Here is a 27,269-nt window from a genome sequence, read left to right as displayed (position 1 = left end):
GGGGGGACATGTCCCTGACCATGGCAGGGGGTGGAATGAGATGAGCTTCAAGGTTCCTTCCAACCCAAACCATTCTCTGATTCACTCATGTTGCTGTTAAGTTTCTGCCAGGTCAGCTCACATCCAAGTGCTGAAAGGGAAAAGCACCCTTGCCTTTGGATGGCCTAAATGAGCTCAGCCGTGTCAAGCTTCACCCCCAGATCACAGCCCCCCACAAAAACTCAAGCAAAGAGCACGCTCCCAGCAGGTGGAGAGGGAACTGTCCTGTCCTTTCATCGTGCCCTCAGTCTCCAAGAAAATGCAGATTCAGAGTTATGCTTCTAATATTCATTTTTAGTTGACCACATCAAAAGGAAAACGGCTGCCAACAGCCACATCCTCCCTTTATAGCTTTGTGATGAGATGGGGAGGAGGGGAGGGTTGGTTTCTGGAAAAAAAAAAAAAAAGCAAACACAAGTTTCTAATCTGTTAATCATGAAGAATGCAAAGTCAACCACAGATTATTTCCTTCTGAATTTGTAGGGTTAGTTCATTAGAAAATTTAGGATCACAGCTCTTACAGAGAGGTCAAACAGTTTTTATGCAGAAGCTCACACAAGTTAAGCTGTAGAAGCCTTCTACTGCTCACCCCATTGATATCCCAGTGAAAAGAAAAACATTAATAAGAGCCCCACCAGCAAAGCACATGAATTCTCAGGAAAAGAAGAAGACAGACCAGACATCACACATGTCAGGGGATTTACCTATGCCAGTACATGAGGTACAGGTGGAACAGATTTTATGATCTCAAGTCTTCAAAACCAAACACAGCTACACCGCAAGCAGGATGAGATCACCTTGCTGAAGTCACTGCTCCTGGATACTGAGCCAAAATAACAGCGTGGGATTCAGAGAGCAACTGAACATCAGCAGATACTCAAGACATGCACTGTAATATTAAACATGAAGCTTGATGACAGAAGTAAGTATGACGTTAAGAGCATAAAGCCACTTGCCGCTTGGATAAGATTGTTTTAATCTCTATCACTACTATCTCCCGAACCGCATACTGATGCATTTATGCCACATGTCGGCATGTGACCACATTTTTCTGAAGTGACAAAAAAAAAATAACAACAACAAAAAACAGCTCTCACGAGCACTGTTGGTGGCATTTGGACCAAGTCCCAGGATGAATAAGTATTGGATCAGATGGCAGGAAGGGCTCTTGCAGGATGTACCTAGTGTTACAAAAGGACTGGTTCCTAAAAAAGCAAGGGGCATCTAAAATAAATCTGATGTTTTTATTTAAAGAAAAAAGAAATCATGATCCTTGCAATCCCATAATCAGCTGCAGGAGATGAAGAAAACTCAAGCTGAGATCATTTCAACATTAGCATTTTTTTAAACAGACAATAACTTTAAAAGTGGTCATAGCACACAAGAAAAGATATTTTTGGTTGGACCAAGAAAATGACTGAACTCTTACAAATAAGGCCAGCTCATCATTTCTGAATGTTTTTCTTTTGCAACTCGTGGACACATTTCAGAGACACAAACACAGACCAAATGAAAAAGCTGGCACTTGAAAGTCAACGAAAAGAGGTAATGAGATATCTGATCTTTAAACCTATACTTGCTTTTTTTTCTCCTGCCCTGGCCCTCCAAAACCCCTCTTCACGATGAGTAAATCAGAAACAAGTTTTGGGAGGGGAGACTGTTACCGCGAGCTGGCAGGATGCTGTTTCAGCAAGTACCACTTCCATGTGAAAGCCAGAAGTCCTACTATGACAGTGCAGTGAGTCACTTGATGACAAGTCACTGAAGCATTTAGATACTGTTTAATGCTAAAAACTGACACTGTTTTGCTTTGTCTAACTGGAGGAAGTGCCTTTATTGAACCTAGAATTCAAATGCTGCCTATGACCGTCTGCCTCCCTTTAAAGGCAGCCTACACAGAAGAATATAACGGCTGTGTTCTTCTTGCTGGCTTCCAGAAAAGCCTTGGAGGAATCCGAGCTTTTTTGCCTTTTTTTTTTCTTGAAGAAGAAAGCCATTCCCAGCCCTACCCTCACCTCCTCAGCCCGTCCGAATGAAATCCCCACATTTAGAGATTTCCAGGTACCCCATCAGCAAAATTGCCTTCCTGATAGAGGAACTCAACGAGCCTAAGGTTTCTTCCCCCTATCCAACCTTTATCCCCCTCCCAAGCCCTGGAGCAGCTGCTTCTTACTGGGGTGGAAGACAAAACACACTACCTCCCTGCTGCTCATCTGCGTGTGCCCGGCATCTTCACGATCGCAGATGTTTTAGGACTCCATTCCTCATCAGTCTCGACGGCGGCCAGGGAAAGCAAAGATCGACAGGAGACGAACAAGGTTACTGTAGGAAGGGAGAAGGAAAAAAAAAAGACAGGCTTTAAGAGATATCATTAAGGAATGGAAACAGAGGGTGGAAAAAAAAAACATACAGAAGGAATAGAAAAGTTAGTTCCCACATACACACCGAGTTACATTTAATAGGATTGCCAGTGCTCCCAGATATGAAAGGAGAGACAGCAGTCCAACACTGCCAGGCTACAGCCTCATCAAGATACAGCATCAGCTTAATTTTGCTCATACGAATGTCTTCAAAATCTTGTTCAGACAGCATGAACATGAGCAAGGGAGCTAGGGATTAAAGCCAGACAGGAAAAGTAGTTCTGTTCCCATTCTTTCATTCTTTTTGGCACTGGTTTAATAGTGGAGGAGACTTCTGCTGCTTCTTTTGAGTTTCGTACAGCCTTTTTAATTATTATCTCTGCTATCGAGAGAGTCAAAAATCGCATAGGAGAAGAATTTGTAAGGTAAGAGACTGCAATTTTTACCTGTCACCTTATTACCGAGACATGTAGGCTGATGCAACGATGAGAAATTCGAAGAGCCAGAAATTATAAAAGATTTTTTTTTTATTAGATCAATATAACTGTGATACAATTGCTGTCACTTGGTGCTGCAGTTCCTCCCTTCCTTCATCCCTTCACAACCTCTCTGGCTTTCTGTAAGGCTACCCAGGGAAGATTTTGGTGATTGTGCAGGACTAATCTATACTAAACTAAAGTTAAGATGCATTAGACACCCTCACTTTCCCACCCAAAATTAGGAACTGGAGGCTCAGCCATGCTTCAATCTCATTATTTAAGTCTTCAAGGAACATTTGGCTCAATTTCTGACATTTTTATCTACGGATAGGAGTGGGAGAAGTCTCCTTTGTGTGACACAGATTTTTGCATAGCTTTCTCATCCCCAGAAGCTTGGAGCTTACCAGAAAGACCAAACACCTTAACACACCCCCACAACATGCATGCATTTTACCAAAGAACCTCAGCAGTTTGATTATCGGAAAGCGGATGCTTTAAATGAAGGGTTATGGAGCACGATCACCATCCATTTCCAGGCTGCCCCTCTTAGCTCAGCTCCCAGAGCTTTCCCATTATCATCTGTTGCAATGCCACAGAAGCAAGGCTGAAATTGAACCCGCGTCTTATTCCCAAGCGGGACCGAAGACAAGCACAACAGCAAGGCCAAACGGGGATGTGAGCTCTAAGTTGTGGTTAGCATTCTGTGGTTTCAGCAGGAAAGTTAGCTCTCCTGGGCAGTCCAGCAGTACGATCGAATCAAACATTTGTGGGGAAAAAAAAATTAGCGGTGACCACATCCATTAAAAGCGCCGTTCAGTACAGCCCTCAGAGAATCTGTACTAAACAATCACTCCAGGGTCTTCGTTTCGTGTCTTCATCTTCCTCCACCCCACTCCTGCACGGAAACCCAGTATTCCTACCGCAATTTCTCATTTCAGCAAAAAGTGCCAAGAGTCAAGTGCTTCAAACCATCTCCAGGAAATCCTTTATTAGAGAGATTATTTGAACAAAGTACGACACGTAGTAAAAACAAAAACAGAGATTCACGTTGGGAATTAAGCCTAAAGTCATTTAAACTTCCACAAGAGCAACAAATCTGTAGCGTGAAAACTACATTTCTGTGTTATAACGGATATATAACATATCTCTGAATAACAAACAAAAATGTGACACGCTTCCTTTTTATGAACATTCCCTTTCCCAAACTTGTTTCTTGAGTTCCTGAGCTTAAGTTTCCCTCAATATGCTTTGTTTTCAAATAGATTTGTCTGATTTTCTAAAACTTGATCAGTGTTTGAATAGCTGCCTTTTGACCTTAACTATGGAGTCATTATTTCAGTGATATACTGAATTACCCACTCTCAATTAAAACAACTTTTAGCCAGTACATACTATGACTAAGTCTGCCAGTTTATTGGAAACAGTGGTCTACTAAAAACAACGTTTTACTAAATAAAACGCAGACAAACTTGGGCTACAGTAAGAGTTAACACATTCTGTGGTTAGCAAAGGAAACGATGCTAAAATTCGCCTTGAGTGAGGTGTTCCTGAAAGGATAAGGACATGGAAATTGTTCTATTTCCAGAACTGCAAAATGTAATGGATATTTTATAATTGAGTGTCTTATTAATTTTAATGAACTAATAAATATTGCATTTCAAATTCTTATGTGCCCATTTGCTGCTAATTCCTTTTTGTGCTATGTACTCCCTGGTCTTTGCAGCTGTTAAATTCATCTTTTATTGTGAAGAAATGTCTGAGTTCAGACTCAGGTGAGCAGTTTAACGAACTAGAATAAGCAAAGGATACATTATAAGCCTGGCTTCATTTTTTTTTTTCTTTCTACCTCAACAGAGAGAGTTACAGAGCTCAGCAATGGCCCCAAACGCATGCGGCAAAGGAAGAGGGCCTTGAGCTGAAAGAAACCCAGTAGCTTCAGTAGCACAGACTGGATTTACTGGGACCTGCTTGCTGGTGGAGGAAACCAGTTTATCCTTCGTCCCAAGAAAGTCTGAATTACAGATGGGCACAAGTCGACACTCAGCTCTGACGTAGCTTCTCCAAAGCAAGACTGAAGTAAGACATCCTTGAAATACCTACTAAAGACAAATGATAGATTCATCCTGGCACAAAGCCTTTAAATTAAACTTGTGAGTGAAACCAAGGAACATTCACTTACAGATAGCTCGGAAAATAAATCCATTTTTTACAAAAGGAATCACTTTTCCGAGGAGTTTGAGTTAAGTGGCCAAGAGACTCATACCTTAAGATCAGCAGAGAATGTAATGTGCTAGTGCAGAAAATATATTGGAAACCCTTTATGCTAAAGAAACAATAATGTGTTTCATGTTATACAAAGCTTTCTGTAGGTAAAGGAGGAGAAAGAACATTTGCAGTAAGACACCAGTTCAAGTGAAAGATATTTCTCACTCCAGCTCCTGTTTCATGAATAGGATGTAAGCCCTAAGGAACGTGCTCCATCAAAAGAGCCATCACATAAAATACTTTTGTGAAACTTACAGTCATTGCAAGAACTGACAGCTCAAAGCCCTACTCGCAGAAAGTAGCTCCAAAGCGGTGCTGTTACTCCTTAAGAAGCCAGTTGGCCAGACTGTGTCTTAACCTTTTGTATTCGATTTTCCTTCCAACAGCTGCCATCTGTAAAGTCATGCAATGCCACGACTTTACATCACCTGGAAACTGTGGACAGTATGTACATCAAGCTCATACGAGCAGGAGACAACGCTTTAGGGTAAACCCAGGTGACTCTTCCTGCCCCCAGAACACATACAATACAAATAGTAATTATTTTCCTCCCCCATTATCCATTTAGATTACATGTATGAACTAATTTTATGGAAAAAGACGAGAACAAAACACAGAGCAGTGCTTTATGCCCTACTTGTACACAATGTGTATTTGCCACTCGGTTTGCTCGCAGTCCCATAGCTAAAGGCCAAGAACAAGGAGATGTTTGCAGCTCTGTGTCATATACTTCAAGGTAGGCACAATTTATCACGTGCCATGCCTCTTATACTTTAATCGGGATCACAAAGGACTATTGTAGGAGGAATTATTTCCTTTTCAGAAACTACACCTGTGTACTGCTTTGGCAATCTTCTGAATTGGTCTTTTTTTCCCCAAATAGGACTTTACTTCTATCCCATCAGCAATTTTTTCTCTTTTTTTTTTTTTTTTAAACCTGAGATGATAAATGGACACGTCATTTGCAACTTCGCGACTTCACTGATGCTAGACTAGATGTAGGAAGAAAAGTGACTTTAAGGCAGTAATACTGGTGGTAAGGGTGAAATAAACTGGCTTTATAGCAGGTCCAAAGAGCACGGATGGCAAGATGGAAAGAAACCATGGAAGTACAGTTATTGTTTAACCTGTGTCTCAGACAAGATGAAAGAGATAGAGAATGGCCATCGCTGGTTATATGACAGGAAGCCAGAGCACATGGACTGCCAGTTTAAACAGCTCTTCCACAGCCCAAACAATTTACCAGAAGTATATCGGTACGTAAACCAGACCTCAATACTTCCACTGTTTCATCAGATTCCCCTGGAAACGCACTTAATCAGGTGGCTTTTTTTTTGTTTCCCCTCCCCTAGCCCAAGCAAACAATTGCTAAAAAGAAGGGGACTCAGGAAAGCTGTGAGAATCCGGTGCTTTCAGCAGAGGATTTGGTGCATCCCCAAACTGAGACGGGTAAGAGAAGCTCCCCTGAGCTACCTGCCTCATACACCGCAGCGCTCGGCGGTACAGCAGGCGACGAGTACAACGAGCCATCAGCATTTTTAGAGTGCAACTCCCTGACCTATTTTAAAACGCCTACTGGAGGATGAGACACAGCCTGTCCTAAAAGGGCCTTTTTCCTTTCTACGGATGATACGGAGAGCTCTGAGCAGCGATACTGTCATCAAGGGACTCCCACGAAGGGTCCCCAAACCGCGACATTCAGCCACTGCCGTGTGCTGAAAAGGAGCCAGAGCAAAGCATAAAACAGAAAATCACAGCATGGCAGGACCCAGGCTGCATCGACGGCTCTGAGGATGTGCCCAGGGAAGGAGAGGACAAAAATAAGCATCCTCCCCTGCACGAGGCCAGGAGCCCTTGTCGCCAGCGCTGCCCCTCGCAGCCCCAGGGTCCCCATCTACGCGTGCCACGCACAGCCGCACCCAAGCTCAGGAATTTCAAGCTTGGCCTTAAGTTTGAGTAAAAGCTTGGTTAGCATAAGTAGCGTCAGGGGTTTTGAAGCTAGCCATTCCTAAGAGCATCACGTGCTCAGAAGGGAGGGATCGATCATGCTGGCTTTACATGCCGCAGAAGTGAGCATCTGCTGACGGCCCCGGTTCTGCTCCCACTGGATTGAAGGGACCCCATCATCTCCGGGAACGGGGGTTCAAAGCAGTTTCCCCCAGGTGAGAACTGTGCAAGGGCATACACAAAGCAGCCCATATAATTTTCTCCGTACGAGCAAGTGCCAACCTCAAGCAGAACGTATCTACGTTCTCCCCAATTCCTTGCACAGGCCGAACATGCGAGCCCAGCTCCTTGCCCAGCACAGAAAAAAGGGCTCTCAGACAGTACAAATCTGGCACACAACACTCTTTTGCCTTCCCACAGAGGTTAACAAGCCAACAAGAGATATCCTTGTATGTGTCAAAGGCCTAATGACTAAGATTTAAAGAAATACGTGTTTTCTTTATAGATGCTCGGCCCCAGCCTGTTTCTTGCGCCTCCTCACAAAGAGGGGTTGTTTTGCAGGCTCCTTACAAAGTGCACTTGCTTCTCTTATCAGCTGTGGTTGACAGGATGAACTGTAAACCCCGATCGCTTGAAGGGTGGAGCTCTCGATCATTTCTGCATTTTGCTGCTGAGAAAAGCCTGCTTCAGCCCTAGGTGGTTCTGCACACCCTTAAAACATAAAGAAACTGGGCCGTAACAGCTACGGTTTTGAAATTACGAGACGTCCCACACCTAGGAAGTGAGACAGGTGCAGAAAAGAGAGAAAGAAGCCACACCAAAGATCACTCATATTTAGAGTAAAAAAAAAAATCGAGTTAGCAAACCGGGTGAAATTCATGCTTTTGTAGTCAAAGCTGAGGAAAGCTCTGCACAGACCTGGAAAAGGATCCACAAGAATCAGTAGAAATCAAAGAGTTCTTTGACCTTTTAGGCCAAAAAAAAGTTAGCATTTTCAGCCTACGGCAAACAAGTCAGTCAAAACCATAATAAACACGAAATATATTTTCACTCGTGGAAGTTACCCGTGGGTTGTCACACGTTTCTTCCAATACCCCCGTGATGAAGAGCGTGAGCCGAAAGCTTCACATTTCCTCCCCTTTTTCTCTGAGCAATAAGCGGCGCACACAGTATTCAAAGATTTCTCGCTGTCATGCTACAAAAGAGCATTTTTCTCTTCAATTTTACCCTTGGCTTTCACTTCCCAGTCCAGGAGCAGTAGCTATATCACCTCTTTTGAAACAGCCTCTCCCCGCAGGGCTCAGGAAGGCTGAACACCCGCCCGGCTTCGGAGTTTCGCACCCTCAACTTATCTGCCCTGCATATCACAGCTGGAGAGTAAGAGACAGGGGCAACCCTCAGCTTAACAAATTCAGCGTTCGGCCCCATTTACGTTTCCTCTGTGCTGCCCGTTCTCCCTGCAGAGACGTGCTTGCCTTCTCTGACTAATCCGCAGAAAACGCAGAGGGAAAAGTCATTTCTAAGCGGACACCCGCACGGATTGTTCCACCAGGAGGAGTTTTTGCCAGCCTCATCCCAAAAAGCCGCGAGCGAGACCCCCCGCTGAAGGCTGTCAGAGCGGTGCAGCACCAGGAAACGCCAGGTATGGGAAAAGGGGAGGCAATTCGGCGAGAGGCAGCCGTGAGTCACTGTACAAAGAGCGAACTGCGAGCAAAGGCAACAAACCCCCTTCCGCCCGTGCCCGACACAGCCGTTTCACCCAGCTGCAACGCCTGGCTTTCACTTTAAAAAGCTCGGCTGAACATCTTTTTACGCCTGTTCTTTATACGATATATAATATGTAGAGACACGCGGTGTACTTCATCACCCCATCAAGTGCGCGCTTTCCACCCAGTCCCAAATCCCCAGCAAGGAGTGAGGTCCTGACATCTATTTATTAATAAACCTTGCTCCTGAAGAAGACCTCCTGGAGGTGAGGTGTGAATCAAGAGGCAGCGACGCTCAGCAGGAGCCGACACACCACGGCACGCAGGCGGATGGAGGCAGCTCTCCCCGTTTATCGGGATCGCTGGAGCCCAGCAACAAAAGCAGCAAGAACGGGGATTTTGCAGGCGTGGGAGAGCTGGGGATCGGGACACAGGGAAAGGAGGAGAGTTGCAGCCCCAGGAGCTCGGCCTTGGGGCTCTCCCAAGAGCACCCAGAGGTGGCAGCCATCCCCGCAGGGTCCCTCCTGTCCCGCTCACGGGCAGAAGCCCCGAGCGGGATGCTGGAGACCTCGGAAGGTCCCTTCCAGCGTGAATGACGCCCCGATCCCAAGCCCAGCTTTGCTTTTAAGGACTTTAATGGCAAAAAGCCACGATCTCGGACACGCACGTGGAGGTGGGTGGGGGGGATGAGGCCAGACACACTCCCACCTCCTCATCCCCGTTCACCAGCCACCCCCAAAGGACCCCCAAGGTGCTGCGTCCCCCCATGGGTTCGGCTCCTCGCCTCTTTGGGGTCACCCATTCAGGACGGGGTGCTGAACAAACCCCAGGGCTGAACCCCGAGCTCCCTCTCCCCATCCTCTGCCCCAAACACCCCCCCCCCCAAAAAAAAAAAACCCTGCACAACCCGGGGCTGGAGCCAAACCCCTTTGTTAAACAACCGAGCCGGGGAGGCAGGAGGGAGCCGGGCTGGGGGGGGGGGGGGGGGGGGGGGGAGGAGGAGGGGGCTCCCCTTTCCTAAAAAAAAAAAAACAAGGGAAGAAGAGGAAAAAAAAAAGACAAATAAAAAGCCCTTCTCTCGACCCTTCCCGGGTGGGAAAGGGAGGAGAGGACTCACCTCCTGCCCGCTGCAAGGTGCCGCCGCCCGGCCCCGCTGCGCTCCGCTCCCCACGCCGCCCTCCGGCCGCCCCGGCGCCGCCTCCCTTCGCCCTCCCCGCCTTTGTCCCTGCCTCTGGCTCCGGGGGGTTGGTCCCCGCCCCGCTAACGCCCCCCCCTAAAATCCCCCTAACACGTTCCCCTTGCAGCCGAGGTGGGCTGCTGGGGCTGGGGGGGAGGCAGGGTCCCCCTATTCACACACACACCCCCCATTCATTCCTCCTCCCCATTCATTCCTCCTCCCCATTCATTCCTCCCTCCCCCCCCCAAAGCAATCCGGGCTAAAAAGTTGTGGTTTTTTTTTTTTTATTATTTTTATATATTTACCACCCCCCTACCTCCAAGGTGGGCTGCTGGGGCTGGGGGAGAGGCAGGGTCCCCCTATTCCCTCCCCCTATTCATCCCCCCCATTCATTCCCCCCCCCCCCCAGCAGTGAAAAGTTGTGGGGTTTTTTTTGTTTTATTATTATTTATTTTCCTGATTTATTTCTTATTTACTGGGGGAAGGGGGACACGTTCCCAGCATAGCTTCACCCCTGGAAGAAATCTTTGGGGCTGTAATCCAGCCTTGGTGCGAAGCTGGGTGCCCAGCCCCTGGCCCGGCGGCTTTATGGGGTGCAAGGAGGGAGAGTGGGGTTGGCCCAGGCCATAATAAATCGTTCCCGGTCACCCCAGCAGCGTGGCAGCCCGGCAGGGGAACAGATCACCCCGCAGCGCTGCGCTGACTCAATTCCTGCGATTCGTATCGCACCGTACTATCGCCGTGCCGGCTCCGTCATGCGAGGGAGCGTGTGTGCCCGCAGATCCAAAAAAAAGGAGAGAAGGAAAAATGGGCTCTGCCCTGCTCCTGGGCTGCACGAGGCGAGACGTGCGTACCTTATACCGCGGGGATATCGGCGTTCGCCCTCCCCACGATCCCAGGCTCGCTGGAAACTTGTCACCCTACTTAACAGAGGAGTTTTCTGCTCTGAGCAGAAAAAGAGGAGGGATTTGATGGCACGGACGTTCACGGGCACGGTAAGGCTGCCTGCTCAGAACACGCTGTCTAGACGTACAGACATAAAATGTTAAGTGAAGCAGGTAGATACGGGCAAAAGGGAGGCAAATAACACAGGTCACCACGTCTGCCCTGCCTTTGCACCTAAGCGACAGCGCTGCCACGGTCTTGCCCTTCCCCCTCATACCAACAGTTATCAGTTCCCGTGGTAAGTTTGTCCAGGAACTAAAGCAGCAGAAAACAAATCCCAGAAAAAAAATAAAATAAAATAAACAAATAGAGGAAGTGAGAATGAGGCCAGGGCTGGCAGGAAAGGCTGGGCTGCAGCAGAGCTGATTTCAATGAGCTTAACCTGTCACAGGACGGCACGCTCGGAATTACTTCCTCTGCTGGGTAAATTGAAAACTTGATTCAACACCACTCAGACTGCCTGCATGAACTCACCTGAAGCAGGGACTGTACGTGTAGGCTGTCAGCTGGACGCGAGGCAAAGGTGTTTAATCAGCACAGGGCAGCGTATCGGTGCCCTCGCTTCACGGGCAGCCACCACCAGCCTTATCAAGAAACCCTCGTCAGAGCTGGAGTTAAAACTGAACGCAATTACCTTTCTGTCCTGTGTCGAGACCTGACGAGCAACTTCCTCCTGTACCGTACTCTAAATCACGAAGCCTCCTAAGGAACAGGGATGCGCCCTGATAATTAAAAATAAACAATTTTTGAAACCAGGCAAGAGACTGGCCCAAAGTACTCGTAAACATGATTTCTTCGCAAGACATTTTACCAAATACATTTAGCCAACTGCTTAACAATAAAATGGAGAATGGTGGCGTAAGGTTAATTGCAGTGGTTGACTTCAGGGCTGGCCCACGTACAGCTGGTTTATATCTGTATAAACCCTGCTATGGCTGTTTCAATATCTGTATAAAGGTACTTACAGCAGCATGAAATAACCAGGAGGATGTTGGACTTTAATTACAGGTGTTTTAAAGCCACTTAGAGCTGAGAAAAGGCTTTATCTATACACAGGTTAACTCTATTCAGAAATCATTTCAATTAAACCTTTCCGTATTCACTGCCAAGGGGTTTCACCAAAACACTCAGGACTGTATTCTTACATTTTATTGTCCTACACTATAGTAACGTAGAATCCTAAAGAGTTATCTTGAAGGTGTATCCTGGGATATACCTTTCTGAATTTACCCAAATTTCAAAACTCCTTTGTCTGAAACTATGGCTGGATATTTCAGAGAGGATTCCCAAACATATGGAAGGAGAGGTGCTTGGGATTTCCGTGCACAATATCAGGATGGGGTTTAGAGCTACTGCTGCAAACCATAATTTGGTACTTGAGACAGGAATGAGTGAAATGCAGATTCTTTTATTTGTGTTCTGAGTACTCAGGGCAGAGAAAATGCTCGGGGGGGGGGGGGGGGGGGTTGGGGAAATGATTCTTCTTGCCTTGTACTCAGGATAAATTCAGGCGGCCCATTTTCGATATGAGGGGGAAAGGGGTTTTCTTACACCTCAAAAGGGTCTCCGGTGTTCTGCGGGAAGAACCTTGGCACCAGGCCCCAGCCACAAAGACCAGCTCTGTTAAACAATCGATTTTACAGTTCATATCAGGACTGCATTTCCCTCCCCTCTCGATGTACAGCAGAGCGAGCAGCCTGGCTTCTGGAGCTCATAGCCTGACGATTTATTCCTTGTCAGCAATACCAGCACTGATGGTTCTTAGTCTGCTGTGCATCTCTGCTCCTAAGCGACTCCCTGCCTTGTGCCGGCACGGCTAATTGTGCACCTGGGAGGGCTCGGGGCACTTGGCCACCTCCGATTTTTACTGGATGTTTTTCATCCAGATCAAATCCCCAAGTCTTGGCTGAAATGATGCACAGGGAACATAGGGGCATGTGAAATCACAGAGGCTGAAGCATAGCTGATGAGCAGCAACTCGTTAGGATGTGCCAATTTAGTCACTTGCCATCATCTGTCCACTTCTTTATCCTACTCGAGCAATTACGGACAAGTTGGCCTCAGCCTACAAGGAAGCAGCCAGAGTTCATGAAAGCCTTGAAGAATTATCAAAATTGTCTAAAGAAAACTTCTAAGGCTTTGTAGTCGGACAAGGATCAGAAAAAGAAGAAAAAAAAAAAAAAAGAAAAAAGGGGTCCTATAACCACACACAAACAAAGTTCCTTAGCCAAACTGCCCACCACCAAGATGGAGAAGCAGCAAGTAATGGCAAGCAAAACTGGAGGTGACAGTGGGTCAGCATACTACCTGTCGCCTGGAGGTTTCTCACCCAGTAAATTAGAAGGAAATCCAGCAAAATAATGTTGTTATAGCGGTGTGAAGTGATGAAGAAGACAGACTGTGATTCATCACTGCCTTACATATCGTGTAAGTTTGTCCGGCTCTGCAAAACACTTCAAAATCAGAACCATTTCCTATTCATTCTGCTTTGTCCAGATAACACAGTGAACTAAAGCAGTGGAAAATGTGTTTCTGGATGCAAACCTATGATGCACAAGACCAAGTGTTTTTTCTAAATGAATGCCCAAAAGCGTGTCAGCATGCACAGCAACAGCAATCTTTCCTTTCCTCCATGAATTTTAGGGTGTGCCAATGCCAGAAAAGCCAAGTAGCAGAGTAACAAAAGGGCTGGACCACTTGAGTGGTAGAGAGCAGCAACACCTGGTTCCTACCTTACCTATCCTGATGGTGTGCAAGAGCCATCACGAAAGCCAGCGGCAGCTCTGAAATGGATGGAAGTAGCACGTTACATCTCGTGCTTATTTAACATGGAAACACATTTCTTACCATCCTGGAGAAACAGCTTAAACCTTGGCCAGCTTATGTCAAGGGATCCACCCCAAACTCTGATTTGCTTACATTTCCCAGCCTAGAATGAGATCAAACACAGGGATAAAAACCAGGGCAGCCATTTTAGCAAACCTGGCTCTGAGTTACATTTGTTGGACCTTATCACGGTCTGCGGTTTTACCAACTGAAATCAAAAATCCATCTCGTGCACTTACTGTTTCTGCAATACCATTTCTATTTGGCTACATCCAGTTGTTTCATTCTGCATACATGGTTAGAGTGTCATACCAGAGAGGTTCCCAAATGGCACTTGGTCCTTCATTCCTGTATCAGGTGGCTTACAGTAAAGACTCAGGATCTGTGTGGTACAGATACAACATAAATTACAACTCAGAACAGTCTTTAACACTTAAATCCCAAACCATTCAGGTTTTCCTTTCTTGGTTGAGTTCCCCTATAGCTGGTTGAAAACTCAGAGGCATCTTTACGCCATTCCAACTTTAAATCATCTCTTACTGCTTCATTGAAGGCCTGGAATCCAGCAAAACCTCTGGTGATGAATACTTTTACATTCCAGATCTCCTTTAGCCAGGAAATTGCACAGTGACAGCTAAGAGCACTCAGTGCTTTGGTGAGCAGTCAGCAAGTCAGGATGAATACTAGGGCAGCCACAAGTGACTAGTTGATTCTGGAAGCCTTATGTATCTCTGGAAGTCATAAAATACAGATGGGTAATGGCTTAACAATGAGGTCAGGCTTTGATTCATTAGCTAACAGCGGAATCTAAGCACATATATCCCGGTTTTGAGGCATGCTGCTAATTCAAGCTTAAAGAGATCGGGTGGAGTTTCGCCCTGCACTGTAAGTTTCTGTGGAGCTGTACATGTTCCTGACTTAGACTTTGTGTGTTTTCTTGGTGATTTGAAGAGTTTTGTTTCTCGAAAAGTTATCTCTAGCTATTGGTAACCTTACACAGAAACGATATTCAAATGCCTAAGCTTTTTCCCCCTACCCCCCCGTAAGTTTTGAACACATTGGGTCAGCCACTGGAGCTATGCTAATTCACACCAGGAGCTGACCGTTTACATTTTGATCCCACAGCAGGCGAGGAGCTGTAGAGACAAATGAACGCTAGAATAAGAAAATCTGCTTTCAGATATTAAAACCAGCATCAGCCTGTCATCCACCTCATGTTCAAAAGTCCTTTTCTTTCCTGATCCCACCCAGCCAACCTAAGGCGAGCGTATGCTAAGTCTAAACTCTCCCTTAGTGATCAGTGGACTCCATCTGGACAAGAAATCACGAGAGCAACTCTGATTTGTGAAATACATTCATCCCAGCAGCACTTCAGACGAGGAACGAGGTACTCACGGAGAGCCAGAGGGGCTCCGCTGGGAGGCTGGCAGAAGTGAGGTGAGGGCAACAGGGGAAGCTCGTACGTCCTGCTCATTCACTTGGGTCTTTGGAGCATGAAGGAACTTGCTGACAGCGCAGGAAGCGTGGAAAGTAGCACGGTAGAAGCAGACAAACATCCCTAGCACATGAGAGCGTGTCTCCAGACGGGTGAAATACCCGCAGAAATCACAGAGCGTGCTATTTCTTTCCAGGAGTCAGCTTATGGAGCTCTGATGTTTTTGTAACGCACACTTGGAATCACTTTCCTATAATTTTCTATTCCTTTTATTCTATTTTCTTATAGCCCAATGATTCAATAAATACTTGTCTGTGACAATCCGGAAAAAACACAGATTTACAGGTAATTTGAAATCAACAACTCCTGTTGAACCAGTAAGAAATCCAGAATGACACTGCTACAAGTGAAATTAGTACAAGTTATCCAGATATATTATTTTTAAAAATGTCTTTTTACCTATAAGTTGGGAGAAATAAAACAAGAAAGCTATAATGTCAAGGCAATAAGGGAGACAACGCTGAAATAGCATGGTAAAAGAAGGCAGTAAACTTGCCTTTCAGTAGGGACTGCCCAAGTTTAATGGGCTATCTTATAAGGAAAATAATAATAAAAATAATAATAATAAAAAAATCAATTAGCTTTTCTTCTGTATTGATTTTTTTTAAGTATGCCTCTGGATAGGTTCCACTTCCAGTACAAGGTTTAAAAAAAAAAAACACAAAACTGCTACCTAATGCAAGAGGCAGTCCGAAGAAGACACCAGACAGGGAGTACTAATCTAGGGCTACTTTATTACTCAAAACCTAACGAAAACAGCCCATTTTTCTACCCAGAAACTCTTGGCTGCTTTGGAGGACACTGTAAGCAGAGAACAGCGAGCCCAAAAGAGTTTGGAATGATGTAATGGTGCGACAGATTTAGGTTCTTTCGCTGGTTTTGCTGAGCTTATTCAAACTGCGCGACTCTGAGGTCCCTGAGGATCCTGTTCTGGCTGGAGCTAGGGAGGCATTTGCCACCCATTTCAGAGAGAACAAAACCAGCCCTTCACTCATAACACCTCTGTCGGTGTTTGTTTCACACCCTGCCAAAATGTCATAGCCTGAACCACTTCGGTTGCTTGAGCCATTTAAAAGTGGGCTGAACAAAACCCCGGAGAAAGAACTGCGGAGAGAAATCTTCCCCCGTTCTTTTCCTTATCTCTGAGATCCTGCCTCACTGGGCTGCATGAATAGCAACCCAAAAACTGCAAGGCACTGACAGATGTGGTCTCTGGGTGGTTTGCACTGATGCTTCACAAGCAAAGCGTGAAAATATGAAGCCAACATCCTTCGTTCCTACCTATTTGCTTTGTGTCCAAGGTGAATTAAGCGAATCATAACACAAAGGAAAAACTACGCTGAATTTTGATTTATTTCCTACCAGCTTTGAGCATCAGCGCAGTTCTGTTCAAGTGTAAAGGTCTTCAGCAACTCCCTGACATGAGGCATGTGTAGTATCATAAACAACAAGATAACTCAAATGTGTGCAACATTATCTCACCAAAAATGTTGAGCTGGAGGTCCCATTTTGCCAAGTAAAGAGCAGCCTCCACAGTCAATCCAGTAGAGGGAGCTGGAAAAGCTCAGGGGCATTTTGCTGGGCGGAGTGACACTGGTTAAATTGGTTTGATTGGTTTTAGTGTGACCAACTGGTGCTGGAGATGCGGATCACTTTCAGCCTGCCAAGAGAGCTGGCCCTGCAGAATTCTTTTGATATGATGCACATCTCAGCGCTCTCCGAATCACTGATGAGTTGCAGATCACTCTGCAGGACTCAGGAAAACTTAATAAACTGATATTTTTTTTGCAAAATGTCGTAAAATAGAACATATATGGAACTAGGTACATTGTGTTAAGTGAGGGAAGTACAAGTTTTCTCTGTCTTCACGTATGATTTCCAATTCCTACCTACAGGAACTACAAAATAACATCATACTAGCACATGAACCCTTTCACTGGGCACCATCGTGTACAACGTAGATCTCCCAAAACCGCCAAGATACAGCTGAGATGTCAGGAACGTGCCGCCCTCTAACTTTACATTCCTTCCAAGCTGCCTCTGGAATCAGAGGAACCTCAAGCTGTGCTAGCTGTAGAAGAATAACTTCATCTAGGATCTCCGGTTTATATAAAAAACACCATTGTAACTGCAGTAATTTCTACGATGAGGTTTTTGTCCTGAGTCTCACCATCTCATCTGGTTTTGTTAATTAACAGTTTTAGGGCTGGCTATTTTCTTTTTCCTTTTGCCACATTTGCTGGGATATATCGAGATTCTTATCGAATTATTCAACTCTTACCAAATAATTAACCTCATCAGCATAAATTAATCACCAAAGCACCCTTTGAGCAGTATTACAGATGGGGAAAATGAGATAAGAGCTCAACCAGCAGCCTGAGGCCATGCAGCAAAACTACTGCAATTATGCTTCATGAATTCAGGAGTTCCTGTCTCCCAGCCCTGTTCTCAGACGAGACCAGTCCTTTAAACTGCATCTGAATGCTTACAATCCTAGCAAAAATAAGCCTGGCAGAAAAAACCTGACTCGGTACAGGCACACAGAGATCTGATCTTCAGCAGGCAGGTGAGCTATAGGGGAGGCTAAAACCAGAAACGTTTCATATTGCTGTTTGCACCAGATCGGCAGCCTTTGTGCGAAGGTTTTGTGTTTGTAGTCTCGCAGGAAGACACGATACTGAAACTTACCCTGTTGACAGGGGCTTTTATTCCAGCCAGGAGGGACGACGTAAATGGCTGTACAGAGAGAAAAGGCCCAGAGGCGAAAGGTAAATAACTTTCAAAGCACAATGCAGAAAGTGAGCCAACTGCTGATGTATGTGGACTGTGTTTGAAAGTGTGGGAAAGTTGCTTGCTCACGGGGAACCGGGGCTGGGTACATTTAAGTTACACGGTAGACAGTGTTTTGTTGTGCAATCTCTGTGTGGAGGGCTTTTTGTTTTTTGCACATATGCCTAGACTTCTGGAAAGCGCACATTTAATAAAACCCTACTCAAGAGGACCGTGCTAAAGCAATTGTTTTTCCCCTTTAATTTTTAAGTGGTTACAAAACAATGAAGCCCTCAGTTCTTTACACTTCACAGGGAAGAACGTACAAAGAGCTGCTTAATCTCTTTCAGCTCAGCTCTTTCATTCTCATGGGTATCCAGTTGCAAGGTATCTGTATCAGTCTGAATTCTCAGCCGATCCCCACAGCAAAGCGCATCCAACTGCAAGCTCTTGTTTTAACATGCTGTTTCAGGACTGACCAGGTTTCAGCACGCGAGGCTCGCTCTGCCTAAATCTGTTTGACATTGGCAGAGGAGCAGCAGCACGAAACCCAGCAGCGCTCGTCCCGGTGATGAAACGCCGAGTAAGCACTTTCACAATGCCGGGCTAATCTTAACACTGATGCTTGCGATCTGGAAGGAAGCAAGCCACAGAGCTAAAGGAGTCACGTCACCGAGGAAGACTTGAATGCTTCCTGATTGGCTTTCCAAATAATTATTTCATCTGCTTCGACAGAGACTGGCTTGCAATTCAAGTATTATACAGTTTTCTTCATCACTGCAAAGTGCAATTAAGGAATCAGATGGCAAGACATCAATCATATCCCAGGATCAGCTAGGAAAGAATGGTGAAACCAGACAGGGCTAGGGATTCAAATTAATTTTCTCTCACAATTGCCAGGCAGTCTCAAACGCAAAAAGGAAAAAAAAAATAAATAAATGTATTTATAGTTAAGGTAATAAATTAACACCTGCATACCAAATTAATTTGTTAAATTTGCCAAATTAAAATGCTAAATTTAGCTCAGTCACTTAGCAACAGCTGCATCAGCTTGAGATGTTATCATTCTGCAGCTGTTAGCTGTCACCTAGGGCTGGAGCTCCCATCCCTCGAGCAAAGTCAGCAGAAGGAAATGTGTCCCTACATTTTGGCTGCTCCTCTTCAAAATCCGGTGTCTTGACTCAGATGCATCTTTACCAGCCATCTGGGAGCTCGGCTTTGTTGTCAGGTAGGAGCCCCACCGTACATTTATTCTGACAGCTCTTCTGTGAGGCAGTAACCCACATCAGAGAGGCAGCACAAGCAGAGAAGTCTTAAAACTGCTCACCGCAGCGATCAATGCCTTAAGTTGAGACAAAAGGAGAATTGTGAATAAGCATGAAAGTGCCCGAGAAAATTAGGCTAACAAAACGTCGACTGAATTACTGCCGCGGTGTAACAAAGAATTTAGGAACTATTAGGCCAAAAAGGAGCCTGAGACGATGTAGCCTAAGGGTTCGAGCACACCCCAGGGGAAAGGCAGCTGTGTAGTTTTGGTCTCGGCTTTCTGGTGTGCTGAACTGCAAGGTTGCTCCACCCTTGGTTATTTACTTGTTTCCTGATGTGAGACTGCTGGCTGTGAGGTGTGTTCAAGCCAGCGCCATCCCCTGTAAGGCAGGTGTGCTTGGAGCACAGCTGCCAGCCCGCAGCCCTGCGGGGATGCAGACAAAGGAACGCCTGCTCCGAGTATCCTGGGTAGGGTTAAGGGTGATACGGGAGCTGAGCTGCTTGCGCTTGCTACACCAGCATCCAGCCTGATGTGCAGAAGGAAAATCCAAAGTGCAAGAAACACTGGCAGCCGGAAAGAAATCACTTTGGCTGGTGATTGTGGAGAACCATGTTTGCGAACTTACAGACCGAAATTCCAACAGGATAACGCTCCAAAGTTAATAACTTGATCCGTAGATGTTCCTGCCAGAGAACACTGAAACAAATAGCCTAAGCTGTAGTCACAGCTAGGATCTCTGGGAACTGGTGATCGCATTTTCTTGCTCAAGAGCATCAAAGAAATCGCTCTCCAGGAGTTGCAGCGTCTCCACCTTCGCTGAATGCCCTTGGGCAGGGCATAATGGCACAGCTACAGGGGAAAGCAGTCTGCCAGGTATCACGGTTTCCTGCTCACCAGGCTGGAACTCCCTCAAACAACATTTTTCTCCCCTGCTGTTCTTCAACAGGAAGAACTTAACAACATCCATAGGAATACCCCTGCAGCCTCCTTCTCACCACAATAAAATTTAGGCTGAGGATGATGCCTTTGTACCACGAGCCATGAGGAAGCAGTTGGTACACTGGAAATACGCTTATTTTATTTTTTATAATCATTTTTCACTGTGTTGTCTTTCTTTGTGAACAGAAGGAGACGGTAATCAGCCTTTCTGCTGTTACACTGGGTGCACTCCGCATTGTCACGAGGATGCCACAATCTCTGGCTGATGTGTTTAAGTCCTAAAAACAAAGCAGACAAAACACGCACCTAAGCTAGGCAATACGGTCTATACAGGCCTTCCATAGTCACTTACGATAAGAAGTAGGATACCGAGAGTTCATCACCTCTTTTTTTTTAACCTCTGGTTTGTTCTGCACCATCTGTACATGTACATTTTAGAGCTATTAAAAACAAACAAACAAACAAAAAATGTCGTCATCATCATCAGAGTATATGCCACTCCATTCACACCACCAGTAAGACCACTTAAGATTTTGCTAGCCTTTATAAAAACTGGGTGAGGTTCATTCCTACTACAGGAGGTAAATTTCCTTCAGCAGACAGTTCTCATATGTAATCAAGAGATGCAGAGCAGAATATTTGGGGGGAAACATGAAAAAGAGGTAAACAGGATGCTATTATTAAACAAACTTGGATCAGAGATCGCCAGTGGCTATACACTTTCCTTTTTTTCTTCCCCAAACCCTGTAAGATAATCTGCTGACTAATAAGATCACCATCACAGTGTGACTACTAAGTGGGCTGCAAGGCCCACTTACTAAAGAAAATAAATTTAAAAGCATAAACCGAAGTAACTTTAAAAATAAATCAGGTCAGAAAGCAACCCCAGTCCTCAGAAAGTGCACAGGAAGCTCTCCGTTTCAAAGTGCTCCCCCCCTCCTTCAGCCTTCCAGTGCTTTTTAACTGGAATTTTGCAGGTGTTCAGGGTGAGCAGACGTGCAGCCGAAATTGCTGCTCTGCACAGGGCGAGGAATGCTTCTAGCAGATTCCAGCCCCAGAACAAGCCTCCCGTCACTGTCAAAGGGAAGGCTGCGGTTTTGTCTGACAAACTTTGCTGGACTGCTGCCAAAATATTCTCTTTCCGTATTTTGCCTGTCCCAGCCTACCCATCCTATCCTTCACCCAGTGAGTCTTCCCTTCGCTAGCTGTTAGTTTGACCTAGATAGCACGTGGAACGAAACGAGCAGTTCAGTGGGCTCATGGGACACCGTCGTGAAAAATCCCAAATAAGTAGGGAGTTTAGAACTTGCCTTTTTATGTAAAAATCCCAAATAAGCAGGGAGTTTAGAACTCGTCTGTTTATGCAAAAATCCCAAGTAAGCAGGGAGTTCAGAACTTGTCTGCTTATGTTATCATTCTTGCTATAATCCTCACTTTCAGCTGTCTGACTCAGTTTTCTCTGTGGCAGCATACCAACTACTTCACCGAAGTCCTGAGAGATCCCATTCTTCTCGTCAAAAATCAGTTATTTAAAAAAATAAGCATGTTCCCTTGTTCTGATGCTACCTATTTAGGTCAACTCCTTTTACTTTTACCTGATCTCCACTTGACTCTAAATCCCCCAGATTTGTCATAAAGCCTCCACGTCCATCCAGGTCAGGTGAGGGGGCCTGAGAGGCTCAGTGGCTACGCTGCAGTTTGCTCTGCAGAACATCCGGCAAAGAACTAGCACGGCTGAGACCTCCAAGCCACAGAGATCCAAGTTTTCTTTAAAGTAACTTCCCTTTTTGCTCGCAGTGTGGCCCCAAAACCAGCATTATATAGCAGTGAAATCACGATGCCAAAGTGTTATTTACACTTTGATGGCAAGATAACATTTTTGCTAGCTATGCCCACTATTTTTGTTTGCTGTGGTGTCACCTTCTGGGACAGGGAGAAGTCACTGCAGATCTAAAAACTAGCACTTTCCCCTTATATAACAAAGTGATCATTTGAAGCATGATCACTGGTACTTACTGGAGATCGAAAGCAAGCTGCTGTTGAAACCGAAGTTTGTCTGAGCGCGTGAGACAACTTGTCTTGCTGTTTCAATTGGGATGGAAAGTTTTGATCCCGCAGTTCGTGCACACGCCTGCAAACTGAGCCAAATTCTCCTGTCAGTCACAGGTTTGCCATACGTATTTGACCAGGTGTAATTCTACAGGCTTCCATGCAAGGAGACCACAACAAATCTATCATTATTTTTCTTTTACCTAACTCTCTCCTAACGCTTTTAGGATATAGTACAAAATTAAGAGGACACGATGACCTCCCTGTGCTAAAAATCCCAAATAAGTTTAAAGGAAAAGGGGGAGCCAGAGCTGCCAAAAACTTACTGACTTTGACGAGCTGCACCCGGAGACCTGAAGACAGCTACAGAAGATCGATGGCAGGCATCCACAGGGAGTGAGCTCCTCAGACAAGCTTCCTGACCTGAGAACGCCCTCTTCTCCCGGCTCAATCAGATGGGACTGCAGGATGAAGAACAAGACAGCCAGACTGTCCTTGACTGCCCAGCTGCCTGGGGAGATGAGCGATGGTCACTCAAGCGTTTCCAGAGACGATTCTAGCTGTTTAATGTTACAAAACCAAGCAGCTTATCTAATACTGTAAGAAAAGCAGAGAAGCCAGAATTTTTCACGGTCACTACTGCACGCCCAAATCACTCGGTGGGAAGAAGAAGAGCGGAGGTCTCCAAAACCACAAGCATTTAAAGGACAATCTCCATTGTCCATTAACAACACAGCCTGCACCATCCAACTGGGGAGTTCTGACATGCACCAGTGGCACTTGAGGCTTTTAAAAGGTTTCCTATTACTAATTTTTACTAATTATCACTCCCGAATTGAGAGTCCTAAGGTGGTAATGCAGCAGAGTGGAAGTCGTACAGAGATAGCACGTCTCCTGTTCTGAAAAGCACACAGGCTAAACAGACAAGTCAGGGGCTACGCGCTGCTGTGTGTGTTCCTAAAACAATGTTCATACATCTCAGCGTTTTTTTAATTGCTCAAATTTGGCCCAAGTCAGTAGTAACTGAAAAACTTGGGCTTCTGACCACTATTCAGTGTTGTGGCTACAAAGCCTTACAATACGTGCCCAGAGGTTTCAGATTTTACCACTGTACACACAACATGCAACATTAATTTAATGCACAAAAAGGATGCTAAAAGAACGCTAATGAATTCGCAAATCTGAGTATTCAAAATCCAGGAAATACTTGAGTGAATGTCAGCTGCACCACCTTAATTAACGCTCTTTGCATACACACCTTATAACAGATTTTAATTATCTGAGTTGGTGCTGATTGCTTCCTCATTTGGTTCACAGAACAACAGCACTCATTCAAGGGGAGATTGGTGTCATTGGTCTTTACGCCCCGAATTTAGGTAATGTGAATCTTCAGTAAGCTGAAACTCCTTTTGAAATACGTATCTTACCGTGGTGAATGCACAAAACCATAATTCAGGTATCTCCGGGATGCAGCAGCAATCCACCTTTTAAAACAGCAGCTTACATTCTTTTTTTCTCCTTTTTTCATGCACGTTCCAATTCATTACTCACTGTAAGGTGGCCAAACCTGAAGAAAGAAAATATTATTCTACGATTTTCTATTATTTTCGTCATAACAGAACTTCAGCATTTCTTTCTTAATTTACTGTAACAGCCTAGAGGGAGGAGAAGTAAAATATCCAGTCCTGCAGGGAACAGCCCTTGCTCAGTCTCAGTTTCTCACCCTGTCATCCCAGTTTTGTGTGTCCGATACATTTATCTCCACACACACCAGGCTGTTTAGGTAAATCTGTCTCTTCTCCCTCACAGCCAGTCCCAACACCTTTATAGGGCCAGTCCTAGTTTCCTGTTCATGTCCCCTCTCTCCACCATCTTCTCCTTCAGTCCCTGTCATTCTCCCACCCACCGATGGGAATTATTTTACTGTAGAAGCTGAGAACGTCTCCCCAGAACACGAGAAGATCCTTGCAGTCTGATTTTTTGGGTGGTCCTATGTGAAGCCAGGAGCTGGACTCGATGATCCTTGTGGGTCCCTTCCAACTCAGGATATTCTATGATCCTCTGATTCTTTTTCAAAGGCTTGTGACTTGGCCAAATGTAGGTCAATTTTCACAGGCACAAGAGGCACATTCCTGACGCATCCTTTTGCCAAACTGAAAAAGCACAAAAGCATCTGAGCTTCTCAGATAAGTTACTGCCAATATTTTAAAACTGAAAAACAACCGATTCTCCTCTTTCCATACTAGAAAACAACCGAACAGCTCTGTTTGAAATTTCAGGGGAAAGTGGAGAGGAAAGGGGCAGCCAAAGACAGACCTTTGGCTGAAAAACACTAGAATTAAGTGAAACTAAATAAATAGCCTCAAACAGAGTCCAGATTACAATGGGTTAAGGGAAAATAATTATTTTTATTGCAAATGATGCCTTTTTATGGTCTTTGTATGAGCTGTGATGATAACCTCGATAAGATTTCAGACATTTATGTAAATATTTGCAAATTATGGTCCACTGACTCTTTACATAAGTTCCCTGGAGTCATCTTAGATTGTAAACACAAAGAGACGGGACTACCTTTTTACGTGCACTTGCTGAATACCTCGCCCAAGGGGATTCATGCACCTAATAAATATGTTTTGCATGCATTGCATCCTTTAACACCCAAAGGCTAACCATTTTTTTTCCACACTCCCTTTTTAATAGAACCTGCAGCAGTCATTTTCCACGTAGCGTTACCAAGTCTATTTTCCTCATTCGTTTTAAGTCTGGGTCTTGGAATTTTAAGTATGTATTATCCCTGTTACTGGTGGTTTACCGGTTTGAGATTGTGGAATTGGACTGGAGTGAGCACTTTCGCAAACACTGACGCAGAATCCTACGCCACCAAGACCTTTTTTTGAAGCCCTCGCTCATAAAAAGGCTCAGATTCTGTCTCATTAAGGTATTCTAAACTTATGAAAGAAAATATAAAAATTTCTCCCTTTGCTGAGCTTCAATTTCAGTTTTGCTCCAACATGCAAGCCAGTTTTCCCGTATCCTAGCTCAGTCTCATTTTACTTTTGGGCACTTGGGCTGAAAACTCTGCCCAAAACAGACGAGCAGAGACATTGCATTTTGGAGATCCTCTGCCTGAAATCATCCATACCAGCTTAATTAAAACTCAGTCTTCCCATTTATAGTTATTGCTTAGAGAAATCATGCAGGGTCAGCTTTGTACTGGCACAACCTTGAGAACCCTGATATAATTGGTAACTTCAGTTTTTCTTTAACATTGCTTCCCACGTTGTTACTTTTTAGCAGGGAAAAGCATAACCGTCAGTAAATGAGCGTGGAAATATTTTAACTGTGATTCTGGGAACATAACTGATAATATGACTGGAAAGGAAGCCTTGAATCATGCGTTCGTGTTCTCTGCTACTAGAAGCAAGGGAATATAAGCTTAAAATAAACGTGCTTGGTTTTTGCTTGGTGATCTTCTACTTACGTTTTACACTCATGTCTTTCCATTTGTTCTTGCAGCATCGTTTTCTTTTACATCGTTTGATGTACATGTTTACATCCTTCTGCTGACCATTAGCTTGCTCCACGTCCTTTGAAACAGCAACCGGAGATACAAGATTTCATTTGCCTTCATATGGGACATGTTTTACTGCTGGTCTGCAGTACAGTATCAGTTGGCAACCATATCCAGATGCTTTACCTCCTCTCCTTCTGTAAAACCTTTTTCTTAGTCCCCAGTATATGACTTTGCAATGCTTACTATCAAACATCACTCATTTTCTATTACTCAAGGTTATGCTGTGCTTCCTAAACAATTTTCCAGTCTTCCTTTGTTTCAATATTGCTTTCCAATTTAATTATTAGCAAATACTGTCTTGCTCTAGTTTTAGATCTATTAGCCCTGAAAATATTATCCATTGTTATTATATATTATTATACATAATTATTATATATAATCATTATTATGTAATAGTAATTATTATTTATTTTTATATATTTCCTATTGTATTACTACTCTCTGGCTTTGCTGCAAATGCTTGACAAGCCTATAACCACATAAACCTGTAATCAATAAAAAAAATATGTTTAAGTAGCGCAGTTGGAACTGCTCCTGTCAATTTTTCCATCAAAGATTTTCTACCAACGTTAAAACTGTCGTTGTTCAGAGTTCCTTTGACACTAGGCAGACTGGGAAATTGTGATGGCATTGTAGTCTAACTTGTCAATGATACTCCAACTAAAATGAAGTGACCTTATTTGTTAAGCTGAAAAATATTACCCACTGAGAAGAAAGGCATCCGTTAATGTTTCTCAGAACTATTTTACCAAGATTTATGAAAACTTAATTCAGTCCCATACTGAATTGTTTTTTGAAATCCTGAAGGCTAGAAATCAGAGAAGGTGGGAGAAATGGGAGTTTATAGCAAAAGCTTCGGTTCTGGGGAAACTGTGTCATTACAGAAAATTAGCTATTGTCTGTAGTTATGCGCTGGCTGAATCTCACCCCAAACCAACCTTCATTTAAAAGTGACATGGAAGTTTAGGCTTCAGAGACTTTAACATGGCACCTCTCAACACGCTAAAACTCATCAGAAAGTAGAAAGAGAATAATTGAAACAGCTTTCTGTGTCAAGCCTGCCACTTCTCAAAGATCTGGTGTCTTGATATTGTCCTTCAAGTTACCTCTTATTATCTGTCTTGAAGGATGATGCCTAGCATCATGAGGAAAGAAAGTCTCTTGATAGTCGGTGCCTCCATCTTACCCTTATGAAAACTTTTAAAGCTCCAGTTGATTCAGCTGGAGCTTGGGTCCAGCACGTCCAGAGCAAATAGCAAAGCTATTGCTCACTTTTAAGGCCAAGAATACCCATGCAGCAGCAGCTGAAGGTAAAAAAAATAAAAATAAAAATAAAAAAATAAATAAAATCATACCCAGTCTGAGTACAGATTGTGCTCTCCATACACAAGCTGGGTTATGCTTTCTGATATCTGCCTTTCTGTCATCTTGC

The 27,269-nt window shown here is 44.6% G+C and overlaps 1 protein-coding gene and 1 long non-coding RNA gene across 14 annotated transcripts in view; one reads left to right on the top strand and one right to left on the bottom strand.

Annotated features, from left to right (window-relative positions):
- The window catches only part of LOC308187921 (serine/threonine-protein kinase PAK 1), a 115,515-nt gene extending 105,450 nt beyond the window's left edge, over positions 1 to 10,065 (bottom strand). For 4 of the 10 annotated variants that reach the window (XR_013945010.1, XM_080576343.1, XM_080576344.1 and 1 more), the window contains exon 1: positions 2,238 to 2,361. The gene's annotated coding sequence lies outside the window, so the exon portion shown is untranslated. Of the gene's footprint in view, positions 1 to 2,237; positions 2,362 to 9,913 lie in introns of those variants that run through there. The other 6 variants (XM_080576342.1, XM_080576351.1, XM_080576346.1 and 3 more) reach the window with 5 other exon arrangements.
- Positions 10,066 to 10,832: 767 nt separating this feature from the next.
- On the top strand, positions 10,833 to 21,389 carry LOC308187928. 4 transcript variants are annotated; one of them, XR_013945013.1, is made up of 3 exons: positions 10,833 to 17,805; positions 17,939 to 18,007; positions 18,481 to 21,389. It is a non-coding gene; the product is annotated as an uncharacterized lncRNA (long non-coding RNA). The 4 variants fall into 4 exon arrangements; XR_013945014.1 differs by having other exon boundaries at positions 17,905 to 18,007; XR_013945015.1 differs by having other exon boundaries at positions 17,882 to 21,389.
- Positions 21,390 to 27,269: the final 5,880 nt, after the last annotated feature.

This window comes from Anser brachyrhynchus, assembly GCF_964034855.1.
Source record: "Anser brachyrhynchus genome assembly, chromosome: 1".
NCBI lineage: Eukaryota > Metazoa > Chordata > Aves > Anseriformes > Anatidae > Anser > Anser brachyrhynchus.
This window is presented reverse-complemented; position numbering and strand designations above follow the sequence as displayed.